Below are 6080 nucleotides of genomic sequence, written 5' to 3'. Positions count from 1 at the left end.
TCCGTGTTTAGCCAACTCTTAATTTTGTATTCTTTATAGGAGTTATGGGATTGATCACTGTTATTTACCTTCATCTTTTTATGATCTAGCAAAACTAATTTGGACCTATATGGCCTTATTCCTTTTACTACAGTACAGTCGATGAACTAGATGTATAAATCTACCGACGCCACTGTTTTCTTTACAACGACTTTAGAAGGCGTGCGCATTGCATACTTAATACAAATATGGCCAAGCAAAGATATCCGAGAGTTGAATTATGGTTAGGTCACATTTCGAAATAGGACCAGTGGCGAACTGGTTTTTTGGGCTAAAATTGAATTTTTCTGGCAACAATCTAGAGATCGTCTACAGATGATCGGCCGTCGTCGTGTATTCGAAATATGGTAGTGACATTTCTTCCTCACTGAATTAACTGGATTTTTAGTGTTTAAAGAAAAGTGGAGTATGGACTGGGGGGGGGGGGGGGGGTTAAGAATGTTATTTGCCAAATTTTCAACAATATTAATTACAAGGCAAGGCAAATTTAAAAGGGGTCATAAGCTATAGATGATACAATGTTCGCTTGCAAGTTGCACTGCCACTACTTACCCCTAGTGACTTACTTACAGATAAATAAAGTAACTTACAGACAAATAGTTTATTTATTTATAATTTCATTTTTTAAATATCATGGTTTGTACTTGAAGAGTCATTGCAATAAAGGGACATTATTGGGGTTACAAAAAATGTGATCATGCAGTTTTTAAATTTCTGAATTCTGAAAAAATAAAGTAAAATAAATAATAAACATTTCAACCATTCATTCTCAGACAGATTCTGATACCACTCTGCCCCTAGACTGGCCAGAGAGTTCTGCTTCTGTCAGTTCTGATGCAACTCAGCCCCCAGACTGGCCAGAGAGTACAGTGTTTCGGTAAATTCTGATAATGATGCAACTCAGCCCCCCTCCCCGACAGCTCTGCCAGAAGTTCTTGGAAAAGACTTGCTGATGTTTAATAAATCAGTTTTCCTATTAAATTTTACTTTTGCTGCTGTTCATCAGTTCATTAGGCTATGGCCCAGTCTGATTGAATTTAAGATCTTTGATCCGCTCCGTATACCTCTTCCTTTCCTGTATCTGTGAAGTCCAGAGGTGAGATATATTCTTTCCAAAACAACTAAGAATGTTCATGGAACAATTTAGTATTAATTGTTTTCCTTTCTATGTTGTATGCCTTATTTCAAGAAATAACTTTGGGTAACTTTTTAATGTGAAATGGAACATTTTCCGTTTTTGACAACCTGACGGTAGGGTAGCTGCAGAACTGTAGCTCTCCGAAAAAATTATATTGACAGACCGGAGAGCTACAGTGCCACTCATAGTAAAAACTGTATATTTATTGCGCACGAAAAGCTGCGCTCGGTTCTAGGTTTATTTCTCCAACTTCTTACACAACCTACCTAAAAGCACAAAATGAAAAAAATTCCTCAGACATTTATCAACTACTCTCGTCCCTTTACTAACCTTACAAATGTTTTAAATGGCTCTGATCAGTCTCAGAAAGTCATACATTCGAAATTTTCGCCTATCGACAGCCATGTTTTCTAGTAAGCGAGATCGCGATATTTGGTCACCTGATAAAGGGACACCGCTCTAAACGTCGCTCCATGTGTTTACATTAACAACAAACACCGGTTCGCGTCGATTTCAACTAATATCGTAAATAATAAACAATGCCAACGCATATCACTTGTTGTCCTTGTTTTTTAGACATTCAACAACATATACATGTACTACAACTTCACACACACTTTCAGTTCATTTTCTCATTCTAATCTCATTTGAAAACGTGTACTCTAATAAGTGTTTGTAGAAAATGTGCCCGATGGTGACGTAGTACACATATACTCGTGGAAATATGGCGGATTCCATAAAGAAGATATTCGAGGAGAAAATAAAACAGCGTTTTCATTTTGATTTTGAACTAAAAGACCTTCAAGCATCTGTGGTAAACAGTCTTCTTGAGAAAAGACATTGTGTGGGTGTTTTTCCCACGGGATATGGGAAAAGTATATGTTTCCTGTTGCCCCCTTCATCTTAGACCTTGATTCCAAATCCAGTAGCAAGCACATTTGTATCGTCATTTCACCATTGAAAAGTCTTATGCTTGACCAATGCCAACATAATTCAAGACATGGCATATCAGCTGCAGTAATAAAGAGCAAAGAAGAAATGTCTACTGAAGTTATAAAATGTATCAATGTTTACATTACTCATTAACAACTGATTAATCTAGAACAGTAGATTGTTTGCCAAAATACATATTTTCGGTGTAATTAAGTGTGATTTAAAAAAAAAAAAAAAGAAGGGCGGCAGTGAAAATTCTTATATATGTTGATTGGTAATAAAAAAAAAATAAGAAGAATTTAGTTCAATGAATAAATAACAAAATAAAAATAAACACTCAACATAATATAATACATATATATTTTGCATATTTCTTATTTACATAAAATTGCAAATGGTCACTTAAAAGACCTTGTAATTTTGTCAATTGAAGACATTTCGTTCACTATGCATCATTAAAAACTGCATGTTGATATCAATAAATGCAGGGATCAAGACTGGAGATTACTCCATAATTACATGTCACCAGAGACATTGTTGAATTATGACACCTGGGGAGACATGATACTATATTCTCAAGTTTACAAAGAGAGATTGTGCTTGATTGCCATTGATGAGGCACATATAGTCCTGGTAAGAATTTCATATTACAATTAAGCAAGACATTTTGTTAATTTTTTTCTACCGAGTTTCTATAATCATAAAGATTTTGTATATATTTTCAATTATCTATCAAAGGGGTGATACATTTAGACCCACTTTTGCTCGACTTGGTGAGCTGCGCTCCCATTTCTCGGATGTACCATATCTGATGTTGACAGCTACTTACACACAGGAAGTTTTGCAACATATTACAGCCAAAATACATCTTCCTCGTCTAAAATTATTTACTGCTTCTCCGGATAGGTAATAACATTTTCTAATTAATGAGAGTTGTTTGTTCACCTTTATATTTTTCTTTTGCAATAATGAAATTTTATTTCTAAAGAAAAAGCCATTTTTAGGTAAAATTTTCCCTCTTTGAATTTAATAGTCAGATTTGAATTTGAATACTTGGAATTTAAAGTAAATTTGCACCCTTGACAGGCCAGAAATTTATCTTGAATATAAGAGATCCCGAGATATTTTCAAAGAGTTGGGCTTGTTGTTCCACGAAATTAAAAGTAAAGGCATCAAAACAAGGAAGGCATTGGTATATGTCAGGTAATACTGATTATGGATATATGAAATAAATGACTGTAGAATTTCTGAACATTTAAAAAGTCTTTTGTAGTGAAATATTAACTGAATATTTGTTATGACAAACGTAGCTTTGCAGAAAAGTAAATCACAATGTAATTTTTTAAAACAACAAATGTGTTCCATAGATAATATTCCATACTTGTAATTATTTTAGATGTTCATATTGGTTCAAAACAATCTAATTGAAATACAGGAGCTTGAGTCGTGGAAGAAACCTTTACAGGGATGTTCTAGGGCATCTAAGAGAGCATGCCTACCTGGAGCAAAAAAGGGATTTCCACAACAGTCATATTGCTCTCTATCATGCAGGGATGACTGTTTTCAAAACCGGACAGTGTCATTCGGCTTGTCATATGCACCATAGCTTTTGGGTTGGGCATCAATATTCCAGACATTGAGTTTGTTATTCATAGGGGAGCCGGTGACTCTCTCATGGGTTACTGTCAGGAGGTTGGAAGGTCAGGGCGAGATGGAAGGAAAGTTAAAGCATTCTATTATGTGACTCCTAGTTCAATTTTACAAGTCTGTGATGATATGAAGGAGCTTTGTAAATTGATGGACAAATCTGAGATGAAGTGCTTCAGAGAATCTATTTTGCGACATTTTATAGGACACTCCTCAGCACCAAAAGTAACAATTCCTGAATGCCAATTGCAATGTGCAAAATGTGACTGTGCAAGGTGTAGATGCTGCCATCTCTGTTCCAACACCTGCCCTTGCCATAATAATTCACAGTAGTGACACAGTTTTTCAGCAGGTAATTGCTTTGACAGTAATAAATGTTATAGCAGAGGATGCTTACTTCTCCAAAGCCCTGTACTTACATGTAATATTGTATGGTATAAAATTTATGAGATTTATCTTAATCTTTTCCATTACTATATCATGACTCAGAGACAGTGTAGTGATTAACTTTCATTACCATTATAAGTATCTTGTTCATGTATTATAGACATATTCCTCATTTTCCAATTTTATTTATTCATTTTTTAAAATACATATTTCTGTAGTCTTGCATTCAGTTTTTCTGGATTCTTGATTAAAATTTTGTGCTCAAAATCATGAAAACCAGTATGATGTCTCTCACATGTATCTGCAAATAAATTTTCTTCCCTATATTCCTGTATGAATTTATTATTTTAGCTCTGGAGGTGCCATCTGTTGCTGCAGCCTTGGGGATGTAATAATTTACAACCTCTGTGAAGTATATTTCTTCAATTGCTTTCCCAATACTCCCCACAATCTTGCTGCACCTTGACACATGCGTATCAGTGTACTGGCCATGACAGTTTTTAAGTTTACTGTAAGTACAAAATATACATGTACTCTTCTCTACAATTGAATAATTGAGAGTAATTATTTAAAAAAAAAATCTATCATTGGAAAGTCTGTTTTGAAATGCATTCTTACATTTGAATTCATTATTCAGAAATTCATTGACCAGATCCAGAGCAATGTTGTGTCCAGGTTTGTCAACCAAGTTTGCTGTACTATTCCAAATAACTTCATTCTTCAGCCTTGGAGGTAAACATCCGCTTACACCTTTGAAACAAAGAAATAGGAATTATTAAATGTAGAAGGTCATGTAACTAATACTATAATTTGAAATTATGGAACATCTGAAATTCTGTAAAAAGAAATGCACATAACATTTTAAACTTAGGTTACCTGCCAATAGTCTGTGGCCCAAGATTAGGTACTTGTTGTGATTCTGATTCCAGAACTCAATCATGTCCAGCCTCCAATCTGCAATCATATGGTCTCCATTGTTGCATCTCTCGGCAGTTGTTTGGACCATATGAAGGAGTCCTCTCCATAGCATACAGCGAGTGTAGTTAAAGACTGAATCGCCACTGTCGTGTTCATCTGCATCAGGTTCACCAAAATACATAGTTGTGCACAAAATATCATGCATCAATGATTGTTTACTTACTGAATTTAGTTTATTTTGATACAATATTTTGTCTGGCCAAACTCGTCTCCAGAGTCAGTATAGTATGGAAGTGTGTCCTCCAGTTCATGGCCATTTTCCCAGTAGAGGACGGTGTCATCCATATGACCATCATCATGTGTCGTCAGTGGGCTGCTGATTCTCACCTGTTCCAACTGCAGCCTGACGTGTGGATTCTTTGTCCACCTGGGGCGATGCCAACCTTACCACCCTCTCACTTAGATCATTTAGAAAGGTATGTCTGTCTGTTTCATTATGAGGTACTGCATTTGATATGTCATCAATGTCATTGACATTCAAAAGTCTACAGGCAAACAAACACACACGTCTCAGTTATGAAATTAAAGAAATCAACAACTGATTTGATACAGTCAGAAATCTTTTTTTTTACAGTCCGAAACCCAAACTTGTTCTTGATGTGACACAGGAACCCTTTGTGACCAACTGTTCTGCCATCAAACAGCAAATTCATAGAGTCTTGGAGGATTATACACCTTATGGAAACCCTGGGGACGAGGAATTAGTCCAGTGAGCTGGTCGTTTGGGTCTTCACTGAAGGTCATGGATAGTTTGGCTTCTACCATCCTCCCAACACTCAATTGATCGCCATGGCAAAGAATTGGATAATGTTGGCCATCACGTCGAAAACGGAACATACTGATGCAGTACCTTCAGAATCTCTAGGGTTCCACGTGCAGAGGAAGGGTTCTGCTGAATGACTCCAAGGTTCACCTATTCAACAAATTATTATTTCATATTATGTGCGTTTTTGTAAAG

At 35.8% G+C, this 6080-nt stretch overlaps 1 pseudogene; it reads left to right on the top strand.

Moving 5' to 3' along the window:
• The first annotated feature begins 2151 nt into the window (after positions 1-2151).
• On the top strand, positions 2152-5835 carry LOC125679929 (uncharacterized; annotated as a pseudogene).
• Positions 5836-6080: the final 245 nt, after the last annotated feature.

The sequence above is a fragment of the Ostrea edulis genome, chromosome 2 (genome assembly GCF_947568905.1).
Source record: "Ostrea edulis chromosome 2, xbOstEdul1.1, whole genome shotgun sequence".
Lineage (NCBI taxonomy): Eukaryota > Metazoa > Mollusca > Bivalvia > Ostreida > Ostreidae > Ostrea > Ostrea edulis.
Note: the sequence above shows the minus strand (reverse complement) of the source record. Positions and strands in the feature narration are given on the sequence as shown.